We start from the raw sequence: 25,471 nt of genomic DNA on the forward strand, positions 1-25,471 counted from the left end.
GCCAATACTTTACTCTTTGTAATAGCTCTTTTTTTCTTTCTACTGGTTTTCGTTTTACAAATGAAATTAAACTTTGGTGTATACTAGCAAATCCATATGTTTGAGAAATTTGTTTTAACAGATATCTAATCTTTTCATATCTATTCCACCAATGATCTGAAGACCTGTCTCAATTTTAACTCAACTACCTTCAGAAGAGAAAAGGAAACTTCCTTTTTTTTTTTTTGAAACAATTACTTCAAAAAAAAATTAACACTTTATTTTGGCTTTGTTAATATAAAACCTTTGATTCATAAAAGTTATATATTGACTGCTCCATAAAGATTTAACTCATGATAAATAATGTTTCTTCTCAAGGCAACGGAGAATACCATGAATATAATCTAAATTAAAACGAGGAAATTCACAGTTCATTCAGTTTGCCAGTACGTGCCTACAATACTTCATTGAAAAGCCACCAGGCCAGATGAGAAGTCAGAATCTTTTGGATTTTATTTTATTTTTTTGAATCTTTTGGATTTTAGAAAAGTAATATGGTGTAAACAATATTTATTATGTAACACCCACAGCAGAGTCTAGAAAAGAACCACAGAATGAAACTCATTTTGCTGCAAAATATATGAATATTCACACAAAGTGTGATAAATAAAAACATACATAACCTCATGCTGATTCAGGCCAGGTTTTATATCCAAACGCATTCTGGTGCCAAACTTATTTTTAAAAACTTTCACTTTGCTGAGAATTTTCGATTTTATATTGCATATGAATTTTTACTGCCTGCTTTTTCCTTACTAAAGTGAAGTCTTTGAAAATGAATTGAAACCACTGTGAAACTGATGCAGACAACTAGGATTTAGGCTGTTATGCCTAATAACCTGCAACAAGACAGACCTTAGAATGTCTTTTCCCTCAAAATTAATTGTGATTGGTAAATGTGTCTAATACTTGATAGCATCATTCCCTTTGGGAGATACTGTGGTGTATTGACACACACTGAATTTTGTTATTATTAGACTTTCTTCAAGCGAAATACTTTGTTTTAGTCTCTGTTGTAATTGTCTGCATGCTTGTGCGTGACAACGTCTGGTTCCTGTGCTCCCCCAAGCATGCAGTCTGTCAAGTTCCTTCTCCTGGGCTGATATTTTGACAAGCGTCTGATATGCCATAGCTCTCAAAATCCGTTTTTTATTTGGTAAAGAAGTTAGAGTGACCACAGGTTTCGTGTGTCCCTCTGCTCCTCCCCCACGCATTCCTTTTGGAGGTTTCCTGTGACAGGCAGTTTAAGGAGCATTGTTAAGAGACAGCTCTCCTCTCAGCTCCCCAAATGCTACTTTAAAATTGGTTTGAATGTACTCTCTCTTCAGTTTTTCTTCCAATAAAAGACTTCCTTCCCAATCAAGCTTTATTCATGCATTTATCATTGTCAGGAAAGATGAATGGCAATATTATCACCCAGAGGAATATTAAAACTCAATGTTTTAATACTTTCTGATTCGTGTTCTATTGTTCTTCATGGAAGCTTTAAGACTGTCAATGAGAGTCAGCAGTAAAATTCTGCCTTGGTTCAAAGTCTGGATTTTCTCATTAATAGTTGACCTTGAAATGAGCTGTATTACTGCCCTGTGTTCTTAGTGTTTGATGTATATCATGGGCTGGGTATGAGGATTAAATTAATTAATGATTCTAAGGTACTCAGAATAGAACCTGCATATAGTAAACACTCAACAAATGTTTATTATTATGAAAATGCCTCTGAAACTGCCTAGAAAGCCCTATTCTGTACATAAAGCACTAAAATATATATATATATATATATAATATATACTAATAAAGAACACATCTCAGAACATATAACCCTGAACAGTAACTCTCTTGACTCCATTTTTTTCTTTTTTTCTTTTTTTTCGACTCCACTTTTTTTCTGGCATTATAAATTCATATGTGATTCCAATAGTGATGAAAGTCATAAATTACTCCTCCGTGCATATACCCAATCCTCAGCAATTTTTCCCTGAATCTAAAATAAAATGACTCAAAAGGTAATTCTGCCTCTGTCCCTGAAATGGCCTTCTCTTTTGTAGCTTCAAGGTTAATCTTAACCATCCTTTTAGACTAAAGCTGACATATCTCCCAAGAAGCCTTCATAGATTCTCTTTCCCACCTTTAATGTGTAATCTCTACTACTATTCTCTTATACTTTTTAATAATTCTCTATATCTCCCTCTCCCACTTCCTGAGGACAAGGAGAGCTTTATTCATTTTTGTCTTCTTAATGATTCTTATAATGCTCAGTACAGCACTCTAAGATGGGATAAGGGATACAGGATGAGTTAAACAAGAACTGACTGACTGAGTGAATGAAGCAAATCAAGGTCATATTAAGGCAAAATATCGACAATTTCTCACCATGTTGGTCTCATTTCACATGCATGGCATATCCCACTTGAAAATGTTTTGAAATAACTGAAAGCGCATTTAGAATTCAAGGAATTGTACACGATCAGCAATAAATTCGTTCAAACTGCCTCATTTTACCTATCTTTAAATTCCACTGAAATCTTCCTTTACTCAAAGAAGAGTACTTCATAAAACAAGCTAATCAGAAAAAAACCTTTTCCCCAGTGTGGTCAACAAATATAGTTGGTCTTTCTGGCAAACATTACCACAAGCAAATATTATAGGAAAAGCACCTAGAAATGTCATTAAGAAATTCCAAGAAGCCAGAATAATAGGGAAGCATGGCATCTACCTATTTTTGGCTAAAAATTGACTTTCCTATTATATCTTTTAGTGATATAACAAATTCTTAATCAGCTACCACCTTATCCCTCATTCTAGCTCTAAATCCATTTGGCCATTTCTCTCAACACTCCTTGCCTTCTTGCTGAATTCTCCCAGAACTGTGGTTTACAACTTTGGCTCTACATCTGGAATCACCTGGGAATTTAAAAAACAACTGCTCCTTGGACCAACTCCCCAGAGATTTTGATATCAATTTGTCTTCAATGAGGCTGGTACATCGGGAATTTAAAAAAAAGCTTCACAGGTGATTCTAATGCATAGCCAGCGTTGAGAACCACTACCCTAGATCATGCTTTATTTACATCAATTCTGTTTATGTCAAGCAAATCCTTAACAAGAACCCAGGACTCCCACCTAATTGCACATGGCATCTTGAAGAACCTTGATGCCTATGCCTATTTTGGCAGGGATGGGGGAGAAGAATCTTAAGAGGACACAGTTTTTGGCATTTTAATAATGTGTTAGTGCTACTTGCTCTTTAATATTACCACTCTGTCCTTATTACTTGCATTGAAATTTTGTGCAAGAATTATAGGTCTTTGCCCTAGTATGCCCTCAAACTTGACCAAATGAAGCTCCTTAATCCATATCAACAGATTTCTGCCCCACGGCAAACCCTGGTACTATTACTGCCCTTATGTTTGGAAATATCATATGGCAAGTAGAACTTGTCTTGTGTCTGGTTGAGGTCTGGCCCTGGTTAGGTCCTACGTCCCCACCCTGAATTATGAGACCTAGTAACTGGGCTTTTGTTTTGTTCTCTTCTAAATGAGTCTTGAGTACAAGTAGCCCAGCACTCCTCGCAGCTGGACTTTCTAACTTTTGAACCACCACCCTTTAGCTGAATGCCATGAAACCAAGCACCTGCCAATGCGGCCTTTATCTATACTTAGATGGACAATTCTCAATGGCTGAACCAATGCTCTCAACCTTTAAATAAATAAAGGGCACACACCCATCCTGTCTATTTTTTGGATCTACATTTGAAAACACATCTCCATATGTCTCCCTCCCAAATAACCTGTGCCTGATTTACTTGATTTTGTGTGTGAATACAAAGTTCTTCTATGATTCTATGAACCTGCCTGTATTCTTTTTTTTTTTTTTAAATCTTTGCCTGCCTGTATTCTTATATCTACTCTTCTCATATTCTTTTTCTAAGAGTTACTTCTGGTAGGAAGTGGAGTGGAAAATATATACAATACAGCATATTTTTAAAAAATTTTTTATTGAAGTTCAATTTGCCAACATTTAGCATAACACCCAGTGCTCATCCCAAGTGTCCCCCTCAGTGCCCATCACCCAGTCACCCCAACCCCCCGCCCACCTCCCCTTCCACTAGCCCTTGTCCGTTTCCCAGAGTTAGGTGTCTCTCATGTTTTGTCTCCCTCTCTGATATTTTCACTCATTTTCTCTCCTTTCCCTTTATTCCCTTTCACTAACTTTTATATTCCCCAAATGAATGAGACCATTCCTTTCTGATTGACTTATTTCACTCAGCATAATACCCTCTAGTTCATCCATGTCAAAGCAAATGGTGGGTATTTGTCATTTCTAATGGCTGAGGAATATTCCATTGTATGCATAGACCACATCTTCTTTATCCATTCATCTTTCGATGGACACTGAGGCTCCTTCCACAGTTTGGCTATTGTGGACATTCAATATAGCATATTATTAACATTAACTTCTCGGGATGCCTGGGTGGCTCAGCGGTTGAGTGTCTGCCTTTGGCTCAGGTTGTGATCCGGGGGTCCTGGGATCGAGTCCCACATCAGGCTCCCCACAGGGAGCCTGCTTCTCCCTCTGCCTCTCTCTGTGTGTCTCTCATGAATAAATAAATAAAATCTTTAAAAAACTTAACTTCTGTTTCTCTCCCACCTTGTAATGGGGCTACTAGAAATTATACATGTGATAGGATTTCTTTAATAATCTTTTAAAGTTCACTCCATTATTGTTCTTTTCAATTCATGTGGCAGAGATCTAGAAATGTATCCCAATGTCTTCTTACTCCACCTTCTTTTTTGGTGATAGTGCCTGTAATTTTCAACTGGCAAGTGATTGCCAGAATGAAGACCGCAGTCCTCAGCCTCCCCTGCACCAGTAGAGGGGTGGGGGACTGACTGTGTACTGTGGGTGGTATATGAGAAAAAGCAATGTGTGACTTTTAAAGAGAATGGATGTCCTCTTCCATTCCTTTTGCCTCATTCCCGCTACTTGCTGGAATTTAGACAAAGTGATGAACCACCTTGGACCTTGCAAATGAGAACAAAAGTCTACAGATGGCAGAACAACAAGATTAAAAAAGATTGATCCCCTGATGACTATGCGCATCACGCTGTTTCATGAGAGAGACAAAATTCTTTTTCAAGGCACTGTTAATTTGGATCTCTGTTTCAGGCAGTCAAAATGACAATTTAACAAACACAACTGATCATTATAAAATATCAATTTCATGGTACATTCATATAGCATTTTTCAATTTTTCAAATATTTCTCTGTGTCTCATTTGATGTTCACAGCTTCATCTAGTCACTAGAATGGATATTACTATTCTGATTTTATAGATGGGGAAACCAAGGCTGACAGAGTCTTTGAGACCTCTCAGAAGATTAGATGGCTAGAAGGCCACACACCAGGAAGGACTGCTTAGGTTTCTGGCTCACACTGTAATGCTCTTTCCACTGGGCTGCCCTGCAGTGGACTGAACCCTGGGTCACACGCATGAAAATAGCATATTGCACATTTAGTTAGGCCTTCTATAAATGAAGACAATAAATGTTTGACTTTCTATGTGAGTCATATTTTAAACTGGAGAACATGAAGGCAAAGATCATGTTTTCCGTAACTCATATCCTCCTTGGCACCCAGTACTCTGCCCATTGAGTCCTATCAGTGAAAGGAAACACAGGAAACAGTAGAGAGAGATCTCAGGGGCAAGGTAAGATCAGAAGTGATGTGTCACAGATCAAAAAAACAACAACAATAACACAATGCGAATGAAAAAGAATAAATACAAAACATGCCATGAAATTAAGCCACAACCAGCAGCAGAACTTGAAGTTGAGGAAAATCAGAATTCTGTTCAATGACAGTGCTATGCTAAAGGAATAAAATCACTGATGCCTAAAACAAGGTTACAATTGTCTTTAAATTTAACTCTTTCCTTTTTCCATATACAATGTACTATAATTTAAAAAGAAAAGGGAAAGAGAAAAAACTAATCATAATTAATTTGAAACACATAATCATTTCTTATTAACCTGACTTTTAGTGAGGTACCAGATATAGTTTGATACTGTGTATACAAAATCCTTGTTTCAAAAATTGAGGTAGTGGAAGTTCCCACATCACTTCCTACTAAAGTTTTCAGCCTGTATCCAAATCCATGCTCAGGGATAAATCAATGGCTGAGGTTCTGCTCATTCTGCTGTAGCCTCTGATGCTAAGACTGCCAATAAAGTAGCTACTGCAGTAGCAATTTAGGGATGAAGGCATTGGCCTATAAGAAATAGAATTGAGAACAATTCATTTTACACTATATCCAGCCATCAAGTGATACAATTCAATCTCTATCAAGCCATGACAAAAGCAAAAAAGGCTTGAATTCCCTTAGGAATAGAAATTTACTCCCTACCCATCTACATATTTTTAAATGTGAACATTTTTTAATTGGAATATTGCAAACAAACACATTTAAAACCACTTTAGGGAGAATATATAAGTATGTATTCTGCAAGCTTAAGATTATAGTAATCAGTTTTTTGTAAAAATTGCATGCAAATTATTATACTTTGTTTTAGATGACTTTCTAAAATCATTACTTTTTTAAATTCGAAGTACTCAACCCATGATAACTCACACACTTCCACAAATGGCTTCCAAATTAGTAAACCCAGAATGCCTTGATGAATTAAATACCAATTTCCACATTAAACACCTGAGAAATATTGGAGGTATGAATAGGGATCCCTGGGTGGCGCAGCGGTTTAGTGCCTGCCTTTGGCCCAGGGCGCGATCCTGGAGACCCGGGATCGAATCCCACGTCAGGCTCCCGGTGCATGGAGCCTGCTTCTCCCTCCGCCTGTGTCTCTGCCTCTCTCTCTCTCTGTGTGTGTGACTATCATAAATAAATAAAAAAATAAAAAAAAAACATTTGGAGGTATGAATAATATGTGCCCTTCTTTCATCCTCTACAGCTGATAGTAAATAAATTGTGACAATGCACCTAAAAGCTTCAGGATCCATCAATTTGTCATCTTCACTGCCAATACCTTAGTCCAAGATACCACCACTTCAGGACTTGGACTATTGCAAGAGATTCTCCATTTTTCTCCACATCTACTCTTGCCTTCCCTCCAATTCATTCTACACAGAAGCCCCAGTGTTCTTTTTAAAACTAATCAACAGAAATCCATATATACACACTATTTTCACCAAAAAACATGTACAAAAGCACTCCTTGCAGCATTATTTGTAGCAGCATCATGCCATATACAACCCAAATGTCCATAAAGGAAGGAAGGGTACACTAGAATTCTACACAGCAAAGAAAGTAGAATGAGCTACATCTAGGCAAAGCCATATGGATGAATCTCAGAAACTGATGTTGAATGAAGTAAATCAGACACAAAGAAGTACATATGTAAAGTTCAAAATTACACAAAACCAATTGGTTCTTTTTCTCCAGCTTTATTGAGGTATAATTGATAGATAAAATTATACATATTTAAGGTATACAATATGACAATTTAATATACATATACTTTCTGAAATGATTATCACAATCCATTAAATTAACACACCTATACCTCACAGAGTTTGTGTGTGTGTGTTTTGTGTGTGTATGTGTGTGTGGGGGGGTGAGAATGCTTAAGATCTGCATTCTTAGCAAATTTCCAGTATACACTAAGGTATTGTTAACTCGAGTCACCATGTTGAGCATTACATCTCCAGAACTTATTCACCTTAGAATTGAAGGCTTGCCCTCTTTGACCAGCATCACTCCAATTCTCCTACTCCTAAGCCTCTGATAACCACCATTCTAGGCTCCATTTCTATAAACTTGACTTTTTTTTAAGATTCCACATATAAGTTAGGTCATACAGCATGCATCTTTCTGTGACTTATTTCACTTAGCATAGCACCCTCAAGGTCCATCCATGTTGTCACAAATGGCAGGATTTCTATATATAGCATTTTTTCTTTACCCATTCCATAACTTGGCTATTTTGAATAATGCTGCAGTGAAAATAGAAGTGTATGCATCTCTTCGATATCCTATTCATTTCCTTTGGGTCTATATCTAAGAATGAAATTGCTGGGGATCCCTGGGTGGCGCAGTGGTTTAGCGCCTGCCTTTGGCCCAGGGCGCGATCCTGGAGACCCGGGATCGAATCCCACGTCAGGCTCCCGGTGCATGGACCCTGCTTCTCCCTCTGCCTGTGTCTCTGCCTCTCTCTCTCTCTCTCTGTGACTATCATAAAAAAAAAAAAAAAAAGAAATTGCTGGATCACGTGGTAGTTCTATTTTTAATTTTTTGAGGAACCTCCATATTGTTTCTATAATGACTAAGCCACTTTGCATTCGCATAAGCAGTACGCAGGGTTTCCTTTAACCTACATCCTTGCTAACACTTGTAATCTCTTATATTTTTGGTAAAAGCCATTCTAACAGGTGTGAAGTGATAGTTCATTGGGGTTCAGAGTTGCATTTCCCTGATGAGGAGTGATGTTGAACACACTGTCACGTACCCTTTGGCCATTTGTATGTCTTCTTTGGGAAAAGGTGTGTATTTAGGTGGTTTAGGCAAACCCAATTTTTGATGTTGGAAGTCAAGATACTGGTAACCCTAGGAGTAGATAATGACTGGAAGAGGGAATTCTAGGGTGCTAGGACTTCTGTTTTTTGACGTGGGTACTAGTTTCATGAGTGTTCACTTTGTAAAAATTCATTTAACTACATGTTTACGATTTGCACTCTTTTCTCTACATGTTATACTTCAACAAGTCTACTTAAAAAGACCCACTAATCTGATCATATCATTCTCCTATTTAATAAGTCTTAGGACTAACGGTCAGCACCATTGCCATGCTACAATATTACAACTTTACCTTGACAACACAGCTCCAGCGTCGGAAGAATCATTCTCCTTTTCTGCATATTTTTTTTATTTCCTCAAATGCACAGTGATCTTTCCCACCTTGGGGCCAATTCATATGCTAGTTCCTCTACCTGAAGGTCTGTTTTCCTGAGCTTTGCCTGGTGAACTACCACTCACCTTTCAGATCTTAGCTTAAACGGACTTCCTCAGGGAGGCTTCCCTGACTTCTAGACTAGGTCACCTCCTTCCATTATGACTTCTTCCCTCTTCTTCTCAGCACTTGTAACATTTGTGGCCTGCTTCACCAATCTCAAATCTAAACACAGTTCTCTCTCTCTCTGTCTCTCTCTCTTTCTCTCTCTCCAATTAGCTGCCCAAGAACCCATCAGCACCACTTGGAAGAAGAAAATCTACCATCTCCTTCTTGAAGTTTCCCCTGTATGGTCCAGGCACTCTGGAGTCCAATAATGCATTTGCTTCTAAGTGCGGAACACACTGGAGTCTGCATAGCCCATTACAGCACCACTTCTCTCTCAGTGTCAACAGAGCACTGGGTCCAAAGAGTTGGCTGCCTCACCGTGTGGCCCTGCTGTCTGGCAGATGGCAGCAGCACCCCAGGCATGGTTCTGTTTTGCCAGCATGCCTCTCATTCTCCAGCACACACTGGGCTGGAGCCTCAGATACCTGCGCCCATCTCTCCTACCTACCAAACCCCCATGTGTGGCAGCTCACAATTCAAACTCAGCCTGCACATAATTCTTCTTGGCCCAAATGGTGTTCTGTTTTGTTTGTCTGTTTAAGATTGACCTTTATGTATTCATTTTTTATTAGAGAAGGCACTCTTTTTTTTTTTTTTTTTAAACAAGAGACTTTAAAAAAAGTTTTTATTATAATGTCAACAGCATTTTTCACAGAACTAGAGCAAACAATTCTAAAATTTGTCTGGAACCACAAAAGACTCCAAATAGTCAAACCAACCTTGAAAAAGAAGCAAAGCCAGAGACATCACAATTCGGACTTATAGTTATATTACAAAGCTGTAGTGATCAAGACAGTATGGTACTGGCACAAAAATAGACACATAGATCGATAGAACAGAATAGAAAAATCCAGAAATAAACTCAAAACTATACCGCCAATTAATCTTTGACAAAGCAGGGAAGAATATCCCATAGGAAAAAGACTTCAGTAAATGGTGTTGGGAAATCTGGCATTGACAGGCAGAAGGATGAAACTGGAATGCTTTCTCACATCATACACACAAAGAAATTCAAAATGGATTAAAGACTTAAATGTGAGACCTGCAACCATAAAAATCCTAGAAGAGAGCACAGGCAGTAACTTCTTGACATTGGCCATAGCAACTTCTTTCTAGCTATGTCTCCCAAGGCAAGAGAAACACAAGCAAAAATAAACTATTGTGACTTCATTAGAATAAAAATTTTCTGAACAGTGAAGGAAACAACCAACAAAACTAAAGACAACCTATGGAATGGAAGAAGATATCTGCCAATGACATATCTGATAAGACTGACCTTCGAATGCCAGGAGATTTCACATGAAAATTTGGAGTGACAGCTTCTCTTGAAAATTTGGAAGCTCTTCCAACAATAGGCCCATATTCCAAAATGGCAACATGGGCTTAGCCTAAGCAACAGCTATTCCCTTGAACACAGCATTCACCCTCCTGTTCATCACAGTCCTTGCTTTTCCCTGCTGCCTCCCTAACTTGAGGCCAAATGTCAGTTGGCATTTATCAGTGTGGATGTACTATTTTTTCTTCTGAAGAGTTTAGAGAAAAATGAACTATTTCTTTACATATGTTTGTTTTAGATGTGGGGGAATGAAAGGTAGACCACGCATTTTCATGTTTCAAGAAAAATGGGAAAACCTTTTCATTTCTACCTATGAAAATATTCCTATATATTTATTATACAAAAAGTGTGTCTCTATCAAAAGAAGACAACTTAAGATACCATCATGACACAATCACAGAAACAAAGCATGCACTGGGACCAATTACCCTAAAAGGCTTGATGAAAATGAATGCACTAAAAGAAGACTAAAATTTCAACTGAGGTTTTATATATATATATATATATATATATATATATATATATATATATATATATCAGCTATAAGAAAGAAAGAAGAAAGAAGAAAGAAAGAAAAGAAAAGAAAAGAAAAGAAAGAAAGAAAAGAAAGAAAGAAAGAAAAAAAGAAAGAAAGAAAGAAAGAAAGAAAGAAAGAAAGAAAGAAAGAAAGAGAAAGAAAGAAAGAAAGAAAGAAAGAAAACAAACTAGAGGCTATAAGGCACATCAAACGTTAAATAAACTAATCGCCAAGACATCAATACCTTTAATGGATTATTAATGTATTTTTTTAATGTGCCTAACGACTGCAGCAGAGATTATGTATCCTGAACAGAAACAAATTTCTGTAGTTTTAAGTCTTCCCAGAAACACTATTGCTCAACATGCTGAAGTTATAGTGTGAACCTACAGATCAGGCTATAGGGGATGACTTGTGTTCTGTTCACAGATCTCCTCTGTGTGCCTTCTGCAAACTCATCACATCAACAAGAGAAGCAGTTTGCAAGCAATCTGCCTCCTCCAGCAAAAAAGGCCTTCTTCTAAACCCAAGGTAAAGGTTGCCCATCCATTTTACAACTGCATAACTATTAGGCCTCTGAAGATCAGGTCAAAGTTGACTTTGTGTCCCTGCCAGAAGGGGCGCTGACACTTCCCATGGACTTCAGAACAAAACAAAACTGCTGCCATTTTCATAATTGTAATTAAATGATTATCTGTGAAATTAGTCGTTTAGTACATATCTCATCTATCATAGTAAAAGTTTTGTAAGGGCCAAAATAATTTCTATGTGTTCACCACTGTATCTCCAGGGTTCAACAAATATACTGGGATGAAATAGGCTTATTAATGGCTAAGTAGCTAGACGGAGCCAAGATCAAAGGGATGGTTCAAATCTTACATTTCTGACTTCTTAATACTGTAAACTGTCCACACCTCCTCAAGATTCTTGAAATTAAGGGTATCTCAGCCAACCAGCCATCTGGGTCCCAAGCAGACCATTATAAGTGGTCCAGCTGCCAGCAGGTAAAGTCTTGGAAAAAGTGAGTACATGCTACAGACTCCAGCAGCTGCCTTAGAAACTAGCAGTTCCTCCTCTGCACAGCTGACCTGTCTCTGGGTGGTAGACCAGCCTCAATAATGGCTCCCAACAAACCATACCTGATACCCAGGCACTACTCTTGGGTAGTCCTCAACACAGTTTACCAGACATTAGTCTGTGTGACCAATAGCTTATGTTACTCTTGAGGTTAGGTTATAAAAAGACTGTGATTTCCACCTTGGGCACTCACTCTCTCTCCCTCTCAGATTGCTTACTCCGGGGGAAGCAAGATGCCATGTTGTGAGCAGTCATAAGGGGAGGTTCACGTGGTAAGGAACTAAAGCCTCCTCCAACAACCACTAAAGAACAGAGACTTGCTGATTCTGATATGAATCAGCCTGGAGGCAGATTCTCTAGCCCAAGTTAAGCCTTAAGATGTCAACAGCCCTCACCAGCAACTTGGCTGGAATCTCAAGAGAGATGCTGAGCCAGAGCCACCCGGCCAAGCCACTCCTGGATTTCTGACCTTCTTAAACCCTGTGAGATAATAACTGTTTGTTTTGTGTTAAGCCGCCAAGTTTCGGGATACTTTGTGACACACCACTGGATAAATAGTACACTCCGAGAATGATTTTCAAGCACAGCTCTATCAAAGTAGTAGCCCTACATTAATATCTAATCTAGTAATTCTTGCTGTACTATTATCTAATGTTTCTTGTAATTTTTTTGTATTTCCCAAAAGTCTTAGGCTCTTCACTGGAATGAATATTACAGAACTTTTTTGATGCCTCTAAAACAGGACAATGCCAAGTGCATGGTTAGCAATCAAAGCAATCAAGTAAACATATAATACTTTCTGAATTAATTTTTTAAACAATGTTTCAATAGAGTATACTATTGCATGTTGTTTTACCTTAATGCTGTTAGAAAAGTAGTCAAGGTACTATGCACTAAGTTAAAATAATAAAACACACAAAGAAAATACTTCTCTCTGAAGAACTGATTATAAACAGCATTCAAATAATTTGGCACAAGAGATATTTTTATTAAATAAGACCTCTGACAAGGATCTCTGATTTCTATAACTTTGATTTCTCTTTCTTGTACTCAACGTTGACAGGAAAACGTGTTAGGAGAGGAGGGGCATGAGCATGAAATAAAAAGGCACAAATGAAAGAATCTGACAATTAACATGAAATAGTGATATGATGTTGAAAGATATAGAAATGTAAAAAGAAATATCTAGGGACGCCTGGGTGGCTCAGTAGTTTGGCGCCTGTCTTTGGCCCAAGATGTGATCCTGGAGACCTGGGATCGAGTCCCATGTCAGGCTCCCTGCAAGGCACCTGCTTCTCTCTGCCTCTGTCTCTGCCTCTCTCTGTGTCTCTCATTAATAAATAAATAAAATCTTAAAAAAAAAAAGAAATATCTAGAGTAAAATTTCTCAAGAAATCTCACATGCCTTGCTTAAAGTATCTTAACACAAAAGAATAGTAACCAAAGTGAAAATTTTTGTGTTGAGACCCACTAGCTAAGTACTCTTTTCCAGAGAGATTCTATCTTCAAAGTTTTGTTTTTAATGATATTTCTATGAAGATTTTATTTTATTTTTAAAAAGATTTTATTCATGATAGACAAAGAGAGAGAGAGAGAAAGAGAGGCAGAGACACAGGCAGAGGGAAAAGCAGGCTCCATGCCGGGAGCCCGACGCGGGACTTGATCCAAGGTCTCCAGGATCACACCCTGGGCCAAAGGCAGGCGCTGAACCGCTAAGCCACCCAGGGATCCCCTCTATGAAGATTTTAAAATAGGTAATATGCCATTTAAACTAGGCCACCAAATAAAAATTTTTAACATTTACAAAGATTTATTAAAATTCCTCGATATCTTTTGATATATAGCTGATTTCTCTGTCGATTGCTGTCAGTTTGATGTAACAATGATAGATTTGTGAGATGATTGTCTTTGGGTCCTAGATGTAGACAGCTCTTTTAATAATTTTCATCAGGATGAAGATTCCATATGTGAACAAAATGATCCAATTTTACATTAGATTTATGACTTCACCTGATTCAGATGATCAAATCTAAATCTTGTGAGTCTTATTATGCCATAAAGTTAGAAAATTTCGAAAATACGATGGGGGAGGGGGTGCCACAAGCATATAGGAGATAGCTTGAAAGAGTCCCACAGGACAAATTTGGGACAGTAACAAATTTGTAAGCCATTAAAAAAATAGGAATCCATGAGTCTGAACTGATAATAAACAGATAAAGATACAAATAGAAAATGGGAGAAGGAAGGGCATTGTTTCAGCATTCAGTTGGCTGAGCACCAACTGGTTGACATGGAGGAGAGAGAGCTCAAGTTGCAGAGCTACCATTTGGCAATCATCACAGGAAAGCAGGAATGACTAGTTCAAGCAAGAAGTATCAATGGAAGTTGAACTGAAGAGGAAATTTTGGATGAGAAGCAGTATATTTGTACAGTCTTAAAGCATCTTCCCACAAGTTGCTTATTAAATATGCAAGGAAAAGCTACTAAATATAAATATATAGTGAGGAAATTGGATGGCAGCTTGACCAGGTGATTAGTTATCACCACCAAAGAGCAAAAGCATATTGTGTGCCTCGAGACAGTGTATCTTGAGAAGGTCTCAGCATCAATTAAGTAGGATTCCAACTGAGGATAGTCATGAGGAAATATCTGACAAACCCAAAATGAGAAGCATCTTATTTAAAAGAAGGTGATTGTGTTCAAGTATGGCATTATCAAGAAAGACTGGGGAATTCCTCCAAATTGGAGAAGATTAAAGAGCCATGCCAGTTATATTGATATGTAATCCTAGACTGGATCCTGTACTGGAAGGGGGAAATGGTATTAAACTGCTTATTCATTAGGGCTTTCTCACTTTCTTGGTATTTTTAGAACCCTGAGACCACCATGTGATGAAGAAGCATCTGATAGCCAATGGGATGATGAGACATTGCATGGGACAGAGATAAGTTGTCCCAGCTCAGCCCCATCCAGACCAAGCTCCCAACCAATGAAGCTACAGAAGCTTTTGACCAAAACTAATCAAACAATGGATAGTTATGAGAGTGATGCTTTCATAGACTATCCAGCTCTGGCCAATCCAGCCAACTAACAGAATCATGAAAAATAATAAATGTTGACTGTTTTAACCATTAAGTTTTTCTGTGGTTTGTTATATACTAAAGCTACTTTCCCTCTAAAATAGTGGCTGTTGATAATAAGAGAGCTAAAACTGTCACAATACTGAGACATCTTTTAAGATGAAGTTATAAATAAAATAACTGGAAAAGTGTAACATATTGAAGTGGACTTTATAAGACAACTCTTTTAAGTTTAATTTTAAATTCAAGGGTTTTACTTTCTTTAAGGGACTAATCAAAATATCCTTTTTTTAAAAAAAAAAAAAAGAAATTACATCTTTGTGGAAAAAAATCTGTTGCACATAAAAGACCAATATTATTGATAATTTCACCAAGCTGATTGCTAACTTCCATATTTTTACACTGATACCATTTTGTGATTATAAGCAGGATTTGTTTTCTCAAGTGACCAAGATACCAGATTGTTCTCTTAGAAATGGTTCTAAAAGAGTGGCATGATTAAGTAAAGGATACATTTTTTCCATTGCCCTATTGGGCAGGCTAAATAATAAATTTAGAGTAATTTTCCAATGTTTCAGTATGGAATAAGAGTATGACCATGTACAATGTAAGCTGATACAGATCACCAATAATACTTTCCGGGCTTTTCAATAAAAGAACATTCTTCTCTCATTTATAGCCCAGAAAAGATTGTAACATACACTCCTCTTACTGTAGCCTAGGAGACTTTGGGTAAGCTCCTATTTTCCATACTGGTAACTTTAGAAATCTAATGACTTTCACCTGAAGAAGACAGGTAATAAAGACAGATAAAGGATATTAAAATTAAAGTTTTGACTAAGATAGAAGATACAACAGATTTGAAATCCTAAAACCCAATCATCATCTACATAATTCACAAAGGCAGAGAATTGTTCTTAGAGTTTTGAAATGCCTCATCCAATAAGAATATAAAAGGACCTGCTGAGATAAGGAGATATATCTTTGAGATGATCACCTTTAGAGAGAGTTGGTGGCTACATTGTGGTTGGGGAAGGAGTGAGAGGACAACAGAGATTGGAGGTATAGGGTAGGCACTACATCTCACTGCAAGAATAATAAAGAAGTTTCCCAAGGACTCCAGGGAGAACTGAACAATGTTTCTTGCAGTTGGAGGTCTTAGAAAATTTGTGCTAACTCATGTCAGAGCTAACACAGATGGTAGCCTGAGCTACACCTGGGCAGATGCTCTCCATGGACTAGATGTGGAACATAAGGAGAAGGGAGTGGCATGGGTTGTCTCCTGGAGAAGCAGAGTGACCTTAGAAAACAAAAAGCTGGAGGTGAAGAGGAAGTTATTTCAAGAAGCCACCAGGAAAAAAGGAAGTTTCCCAGGTCCTGCAAACTACAGGAGAGAGGCACCCAGCATGAAACCTCTGTGAATCCACAAAATACATACACAAGAGCCGAAGTCTGCTCTGAGCCTATGCTGGGCTCAGAATATGAAGTCAGCTCCCAAGGGTACCAGTCCCTATAGGAATTTTCCATGTCTAGCCATTCCTCTCTCCTAGCTCCAGTGTTGCAGTTGAAGTGGAGGGGCAGGTCGGCTTTGGGAGAGGAGAGAACTAGGGAGGAAGAAATGGAGAAATAGAGAAGCTGCCAAACCCTGACTCCTCCCCACTGTGAGGATGTGGCATTAAATCAAATTTGAGTTTTGGTTAACTATACAATTTAATTTCTGAATTAATCCTGTGTTTAGGACTTAAGTAACTATAGTACTGTCATGTAAGAAGAAGCAGAAAAAAAAAAAAAGAGGAAGCATAAAAGTAAAGGGCCTGTGGAAAATTTCATATGGAGGAAAATAAAAGGATTACACACAAAAAATATATATATAATGTGACTGTATTTAGAGACAGAACTTTTAAAAAGTCATTAAGTTAAAATGAAGTCATTAGAGTGACTCCTAATCCAACATGACCAGTGTTCTTATAAGAAGAGAACCTTAGAACACAGACATACACATAGGGAAAACCACATGAAGACAGAAGAAGACAGCTATCTACAAGTAAAGGAGAAAGGACTCAGGAGAAACTGACCCTGCTGACACTTTGATCTTAGGCTTCTAACCTCCAGAATTGTGAAAAATCAATTTCTGTTCTTTAAGCCACCAAGTCTGTAGTATTTCATCATGGTAACCCTAGAAAATTAACACAATACTTTCCCTATATAGGGAGAGAAGGATTTAGTAATTTGCAGAAAATCTGTATAAGGTTGAATTGCATTTTTGAAATTTTGCCTTGACCAATTGTAACCTCTGTCTTTCCCTCTCAAGTATAAAATACATACATACTCAAGGACATGAGTCCTAGTATCCATCAGTGCTGTAGCAGGCTTTGTTCTGAGAAAATATTTAAGGCTCTTTAGAGCTTTTATCAACTTTTCATTATCACCCTTTGATTCTATAATGAGGAACCATCTATACTAATCAATCACGTGTAGATACAGACGGGGTTTCTTTGGAATCAACATCAATACATACTGTTAGGTCCAGGTTGGACATTTCATGCCTGCCTGTTATCAGAATTGTTTGGTATCATACAAGGTTAGGTTATATTTTAATTTATAATCTATCTTCTACTTGTTTCTAGTGTTTCGACAAACAATTCAGAACAGTTGGTGAATTGGAAGCATATATAGGGATCCTTGGGTGGCGCAGCTGTTTGGCGCCTGCCTTTGGCCCAGGGCACGATCCTGGAGACCTGGGATTGAATCCCACATTGGGCTCCCGGTGCATGGAGCCTGCTTCTCCCTCTGCCTGTGTCTCTGCCTCTTTCTCTCTCTCTGTGACTATCATAAAATAAAAATAAAAAAAAAAGGAAGCATATATATACAAATTTTGCCAGATATGTTGAAAAAATGAGCAATAATCTCTAACCTTAAAGAGACCCTACATGCTCATAGTATACTGTTTGCATAGATGCCCCAATTAATGGCTTCCCTGTATCCATACCCCTTGTAATGTGCCCTTGAAGGTTTTTCTATCAAGAGGTGGAATCTGTTTCCTCATTCCTTCAATCCAGGCTTGACTTGTGACCTGTTATGGCCAACAGAAAGTAGTGGAAGTGAAAGTGTGGCAATTCTGAGTCTAGGCCTCAAGGGGTTTTACATGCTTCTGTTCTCTCTGGTTCCTAAGTCTTTGCCATGAGAACATGCCTAGAATCTTACACTGGGTAATGAGAGACAGACAGCCTGCTAACTCACTGTTGCTCTAGTTGTCAGCCAACCAGCTTCACACATAAGAACCAGTCCATCCTAGACTAAAGCCATACTGCAGTCAACCAGCCAGCTGAATGTAGATGCCTGAGCAAGCCCAGCCAAGAACAGCCCAACATGGGTTAAAAGCAAGATTAAGACCAAGCCCAGAAAAGACCAAATGACCCACAGACTAATAATAAATGCAATAACAAATGGTTTAGGGGTGGTACATAATACATGAATAGCTAACCAATGTAACATCTGTTGTCAACTGAGTCTTAATCCTTATCTCAATATGACCTGATTGCAATCCTCCAGAAGTAGGGCTCTTATTTGGCACATGCAGAATCTAAATTATTATTCAAGGCTTGTGGAGTTCAATTTTATTTTTTTTGAATGCAATTCCATGAAGAGGCTGGAGACCAATGACTATCTTCAGCCAAATCCTTCCTGAAAATACATTTTATTTGGCAAGAAAAATAACAACAAAAAATACACAGTAGTTTTTAAGTCTTTGGATTTGGTTGTCTTTTTTCTTTATCTTTAGGAGATCTATCCATCTATCTATCTATCTACATATCTATATCTATATCTGTCTATTTATCTATCTATCTATCTATCTATCTATATATATATATATATACACATTTATATTCTCTAGTAGAGTACATTCCCATCAATTCTACTACTTACACAATTTATATACATTATTGGCCTGGTCCTAGGGTATTTTATTTTATTTTATTTTTTAAAGATTTTATTTATTTATCCATAACAGACACAGAGAGATGCAGAGAGAGAGGCAGAGACACAGGGAGAGGGAGAAGTAGGCTCTATGCAGGGAGCCCGACTTGGGACTCGATCCCAGGTCTCCAGGATCACACCCTGGGCTGAAGGCAGCACTAAACCGCTGAGCCACCTGGGCTGCCTGGTTATTTTAGATTACAGTCCCTCATGTACATTTTGACTGTATGGTTGTGTTTTTTTTTTTTTTTAATCAGTACATCCCTGATTTAACATACTAATGGAAATTCTAACCATTGCAATAAGGCAAGAAATAAAAGGCACACAGATTGAAAAGGAAAAAATAAAACTGGCTCCATTTGTAAATGACATTAGCATAGAAAGTACCAAGAAATCTGCCAAAACAAAAACAAAAACAAATAAAAACCCTTCTCAGCGAGTTTAGCAAGGTTGTAGCATAAAAACATCACTTGTATTTCCATATACTACCAATAAACATGAAGAGGCTGAAATTAAAAATACAATGTCATTTATAATCACTCAAAAAAGGAGTAATATTTAGATAAAATCTAACAGAACTTATATGCTGAGAACTACAAAATGCTGATAAAAACATCAAATAAAATCCAAGTAAGTGGAATACATACTGTTTTCATGGATTAGAAGATTCAACATGTTAAAGATGCCAATTATACCAGTATTTAAGCAGATTCACAGTTATATTTATGGTGAGAAAATATGTGCTATGCTTGGTGGCATCTTTGTTGACACTTCCATGCAAACATATAAATTTACAGCTAGCAAATGGTCAAGTTAAACCCTTATATTTTCACAACAGAATGGTAACTCCTTCAAGTCACATGGCATCTATTTGGAGATGGAAATGGAAAATAACAATTATTATCAATAATATTATAATACTCATTAGGTATGACAATAATTATGGACAACACATGGAAAATGTGATTCTTAGCTATATGACCATGGAAAGCAGGCAAGAAGAATCAAGGAAACATGACACTAGCAAAGGAACACAGTAAACTCCCATTAACTGAATACAAAGAAATGGAAATACATGAGTTGTCTGACAAAGAATTCAAAATAATTCTTCTAAAGATGCTCAGAAAGCTATAAAAGAACATGCACAAACAATTCAATGAAACCAGGAAAACAACAAAAGAACAAAATGAGAAATTCAACACAGAGAAAAGATAAAAAAAGGAAAAACCAAAAAAACAGAAATTTTGAGGCTGAAGAATACAGTGACTATAATAAAGAATTCACTAGAGAGCTTCAAAAGCAGACTGGACGAAGAGGAAGAACAAATCAATGAGCCTGAAAACAGGTAATTTGAAATTACCAAACCAGAAGAGCAAAAAACAAAACAAAACAAAACAAACAGGGATCCCTGGGTGGCGCAGCGGTTTGGCGCCTGCCTTTGGCCCAGGGCGCGATCCTGGAGACCCGGGATCGAATCCCACATCGGGCTCCCGGTGCATGGAGCCTGCTTCTCCCTCTGCCTGAGTCTCTGCCTCTCTCTCTCTCTCTCTCTCTCTCTCTCTCTCTGTGACTATCATAAATAAATAAAAATTAAAAAAACAAACAAACAAACAAAAAAACCCCAAAAAACAAAAAACACAAAAAAGAAGAAGACAGGAAGAGAGATACAGGATTAATGAAAAATCAATAAAAGGAACAATCTATACATTACTGGAATCCTAGAAGAAGAGAGGGAAAGGGGGCAGAAAACATATTTGAAGAAATAATGGTTTAGAACTTCCAAAAATTAGTTAAAATTTGCACATCCAAATTCAGGAAGTTAATAGATGCCCAAATTCAACTAAAAGAGATCTTCTCCAAAACACAGTATAACAAAACTCAAAAAACAAAGACATAATCTTGAAAGCATCAAGGGAAAAGAAGCTTGTCATTTACATGAAACACCCATAACGCTGTCAATGGATTTCTCAGCAGAACCTTAAGGCTGGGAGAGGTGGAATGATTCATATTCAGAATGCTAAAAGAAAAAAACTGCCAACAAAGAATACTCTATTTGATAACTATCCTTTGGAAATGAAAAAGAGATTTAAAAAATGAAAAATAGATAAAGTTCTCAGAGGAACAAAACTGAGGAAGTTCATCACCACTAGGCCTGCCTTACAGAAAAAAAGATGCTGAAAGGAAATGGTCAAGCTGAAATGAAAGGAACTACTAACATGAAAATATGAAAATATAAAACATACTAGTAAAGATAAGTACAGAGTTAAATTCTAAATACTCCAATATTGTAACATGGTAATGTTTTAATCACTTAACTCTAATATAAAAGGAAAGAAGTATAAAAATAAATATAGCTACAATAACTTAATGGGTACATAATACAAAAAGATTTAAATTGTGACATCAAAAACATAAAATATGAGGGTATGTGTAAAAAGGGTAGAGTTTTTTTTAATGTAATTGAAGTCAAGTTGCTATAGTTGCTATCAGCTCAAAATTGATTGTTATATCTAAAAAATGTTTTGTGTGAGCTTCAGGGTGACTACAAAGCAAAAGCCTACAGTGGATAGACACAGATAATGAGAAGGGAATCAAAGTATATCACTACAGAAAACCCTCAATTCACAAAGGAAGATAGCAAGAGAGGAAGAAAGAAACAAAGAAACTGCAAAACAGAAAATAATGAACAATATGGCATTAGTAAGTCCTTACTTATCAATAATTACTTTAAATGTAAATGGAGTAATTCTTCAATTGAAAGACAGAGTGGCCGAATGAATAAAAAGAGAGAGACCCAAGTTTATCTCTTGCCTACAAGAGATTTGTCAGCTCTAGGGACATACAAAGGTTCAAAGTGAAGAGATGAGAAAAGATATTCCACACTAAGGGAAACTTAAAGAAAGGAAGGGTACCCAAACTTATAGCAGACAAAATAGACTTTAAGTCAAAAACTGTAATGATGGGGCAGCTGGGTGGCTCAGTGGTTGCCTGAGTCGGCCTTTGGCTCAGTCATGATCCCAGAGTTCTGGGATCGAGTCCTGCATCAGGCTTCCTGCAGGGAACTTGCTGCTCTTTCTGCCTATGTCTCTGCCTCTATCTCTCATGAATAAATAAATAAAAATCTTTAAAGAAAACTGTAACGATAGACAAAGAAGGATTATATAAGCCGTTATATAAGGATAAAAGGGTTAACTCATCAAAAGGATATGACAGCTGTAAATATTTATGTACCCAATACTGGAATACTTAAATATATACAGCAAATACTTACAAATCTGAAGGAAAAATAGACAAAACAATAAGAGTAAGGGACTTCAATACCACACATTCAACAATGGATAGATTATCCAAACAGAAAATCAATAAGGAGGGCACCTGGGTGACACAGTGATTGAGCATCTGCCTTTGGCTCACTAGTGATCCTTGGGTCCTAGGATCAAGTCCCAAATTGGGCTCCCTGTGAGGAGTCTGCTTCTCCCTCTGCCTGTGTCTCTGCTTGTCTTTCTGTGTCTCTCATGAATAAATAAATAAAATCAAGAAAAATAAATAAAGAAAGAAAGAAAGAAAGAAAGAAAGAAAGGAGAAAAGAAAGAAAAGAAAAGAAAGAAAAGAAAGAAAAGAAAAGAAAGAAAAGAAAAGAAAAAGAAAAGAAAAGAAAAGAAAAGAAAAGAAAAGAAAAGAAAAAGAAAAAAGGAGAAAGAAGGAAAATCAATAAGGAAACATTGGACTTAAACTGTACTTCTGACCAAATGAACCAAACATACAGAACATTCCATCGACTAACAAACAAATACACATTCTTTTCATCAGCTTACAGGACAGTCCAGGGTATGTTAGGTCATAATTCTCAGCAAATTTAAAAATATTTAAATCATACTAGGCATCTTTTCTGATCATGATATGAAACTAAAAATTGATAAAAGAAGGAAAAGTGGTAAATTCAAGAATATGTGGAGATTAAACAACACACATCTGAACAATCAATGGGTCAGAGAAGAAATCAAAAGGGAAATAAACCAATATTTTCAAACAAATGAAAATGGAAATGCAACATACTACAACTTAGGGATGCAGCAAAAGCAATTCTAGGAGTGGCATTCATAACAAGTAAGTGACCACATTTAAAAAATAAATAAAAACCTCAAGTAAACAACTAACTTTATACCTCAGTGAATTATTCTAAAAAGAACAAACTAAGCCCAAAGTTAGTAGATGGAAGGAAATAACAAAGATCAGAGCAGAAACATATGAAATAGGGAGTAGGAAAACAATAGAAGACTTCATCAAAACAAAGAGTTGTTTCCTTCAAAAGATAAAATTAACAAACTTTTAGCTAGGCTTACCAAGAAAAGAGAGGACAAAAAGAAAATAAAATTATAAATGAAAAATAAGATGTTAAAAACAGATACCCAGGTACCTGGGCGCGCCCCGGCGCGGAGGTTGACAGAGCCCTTGGAGGTTGCAGGGCGCTGCCCGGTGGCTGTTGGGCCATGTCCACGTGCGTGTGCGCCCCCCGTCCATGGTGTGGTGTGGGGCGCGGGGCAGGTGGGAACCCCCTGGGTGCCTGTGAAAAATAAATAAATTAAATAAATAAAAATAAAAACAGATACCACAGGGGCACCTGGATGGCTCAGTCACTTAAGTGTCTGACTCTTGATTTTGGCTCAGGTCATGATCTCATCAGCATCATGAGAGGGAGCCCTGCATAAGGCTCAGAAGCCTGCTTAAGATTTTCTCTCTCCCTCTTCTTCTGCTCGTTCCCCCCAACTCCCACGCATGCACACATGCACTCTCTCTCTAAAAAACAAACAAAACAGAAACAGATATGGAAATACAAAAAATCATGAGACTAGTATGAACAATTATATGCTAATAATTACACAACCTAGAAGAAATGGATAAATTTCCAGACACATACAACCTGCCTAGACTGAATCATACAGAAATAGGAAACCCAAACAGACCAATTACTAGTAAGTAGATTGAATCAGTAATCAATCTCCCAACAAAGAAAAGCCCAGGACCAAGTGCCTTTGCTCATGAATTCTACAAAATATTTAAAGAGGAATTAAATGTAAAATCTTGTCAAACCCTTCCAACAAAATTTAAGAGGAGGAAACGCTCCCAAACTCGTATCATGAGGCCAGCATTACCCAGATACCAAAACAAGATAAGGATACTATAAGAAAAGAAAAACATAGGCCAATATCCTTGATGAATGCAGATGCATAATTTCTCAACAAAATACTAGGAAATTGAATTTAACTGCATATTAAAAGAATCATGCACCAAAATCATGTGGATTTTATTCTTATGGTGTAAGGATGACTCAACATACATAAATCAATAAATGTGATTAATAGAGTAAAAGATAAAAAATAAAACTCACATTATCATCTCATTAGATGCAGAAAAATCATTTAACAGAATTCAACATCTTTTCATGTTAAAAGCTCTCACAAAGTATATACAGAAGAAACATAATAAAGGCCATATATGAAAAGCCTACGGCTAACATATTTTTAAAAAAGATTCTATTTATTATTTGAGAGAGACAGAGAGACAGAGAAAGAGAATGAGCAGGAGGATGGGCAGGAGAGGGAGAGAGAGAACTTCAAGCAGACTGCCTGCTGAACACAGAACCCTATATGGGGTCCAATCCCCAAACCCCGAGATCAAGACATGAGCCGAAGTCAGATGCTTACTGACTGAGTCACCCAGAGGCCCTAACATTATATTTGATAGTGAAGGCTGAAAGCTCCTTTCTAAGATTAGGAATAAGACAACTATCACCACTCTTATTCAACACAGTACTGGAAGTCCTAGCCAGAACAATTAGGCAAGAAAAAGAAATAAACTGTATCCAAATCAGAAAGGAAGAAGTAAAGTAGTCTCTGTAGATAACATGCTCTTATATATAGAAATCCTAAAGGCCTACTAGAACAAATGAACAAAATTCTCTGTAGATAACAAGATGTTATCTACATTTTATTATCCCAAAGTCCTACTAGAACAAATAAATAAACTCAGTAAAGTTTCAAGACACAAAATTTACATACAAAAATCAGTTGTGTGGACAGCAACATACAAAGGAATGAAACTGGACTGCTTTCTCACATCATATACAAAATTAAATACAGAATGGACTAAAGATCTAAATTTGAGACCTGCAACCATAAAAATGCTAGGAGAGAGCACAGGCGGTAACTTATTTGACATTGGCTGTAGCAACTTCTTTCAAGATGTCTTCTGAGGCAAGTAAAACATAAGCAAAAATAAACTACTGGGACTTCATCAAAATAAAAAAGCTTTCATT

General features: G+C 37.2%; 1 protein-coding gene across 7 annotated transcripts in view; it reads right to left on the bottom strand.

Annotated features, from left to right (window-relative positions):
• Positions 1-25,471, bottom strand: part of CDC73 (cell division cycle 73) — a 253,926-nt gene that overhangs the window by 97,773 nt on the left and 130,682 nt on the right. For all 7 annotated transcript variants that reach the window (XR_007409217.1, XR_007409215.1, XR_007409213.1 and 4 more), the window contains exon 17: positions 23,573-23,719. The gene's annotated coding sequence lies outside the window, so the exon portion shown is untranslated. The remainder of the gene's footprint in view (positions 1-23,572; positions 23,720-25,471) is intronic.

The sequence above is a fragment of the Canis lupus genome, chromosome 38 (genome assembly GCF_003254725.2).
Source record: "Canis lupus dingo isolate Sandy chromosome 38, ASM325472v2, whole genome shotgun sequence".
NCBI lineage: Eukaryota > Metazoa > Chordata > Mammalia > Carnivora > Canidae > Canis > Canis lupus.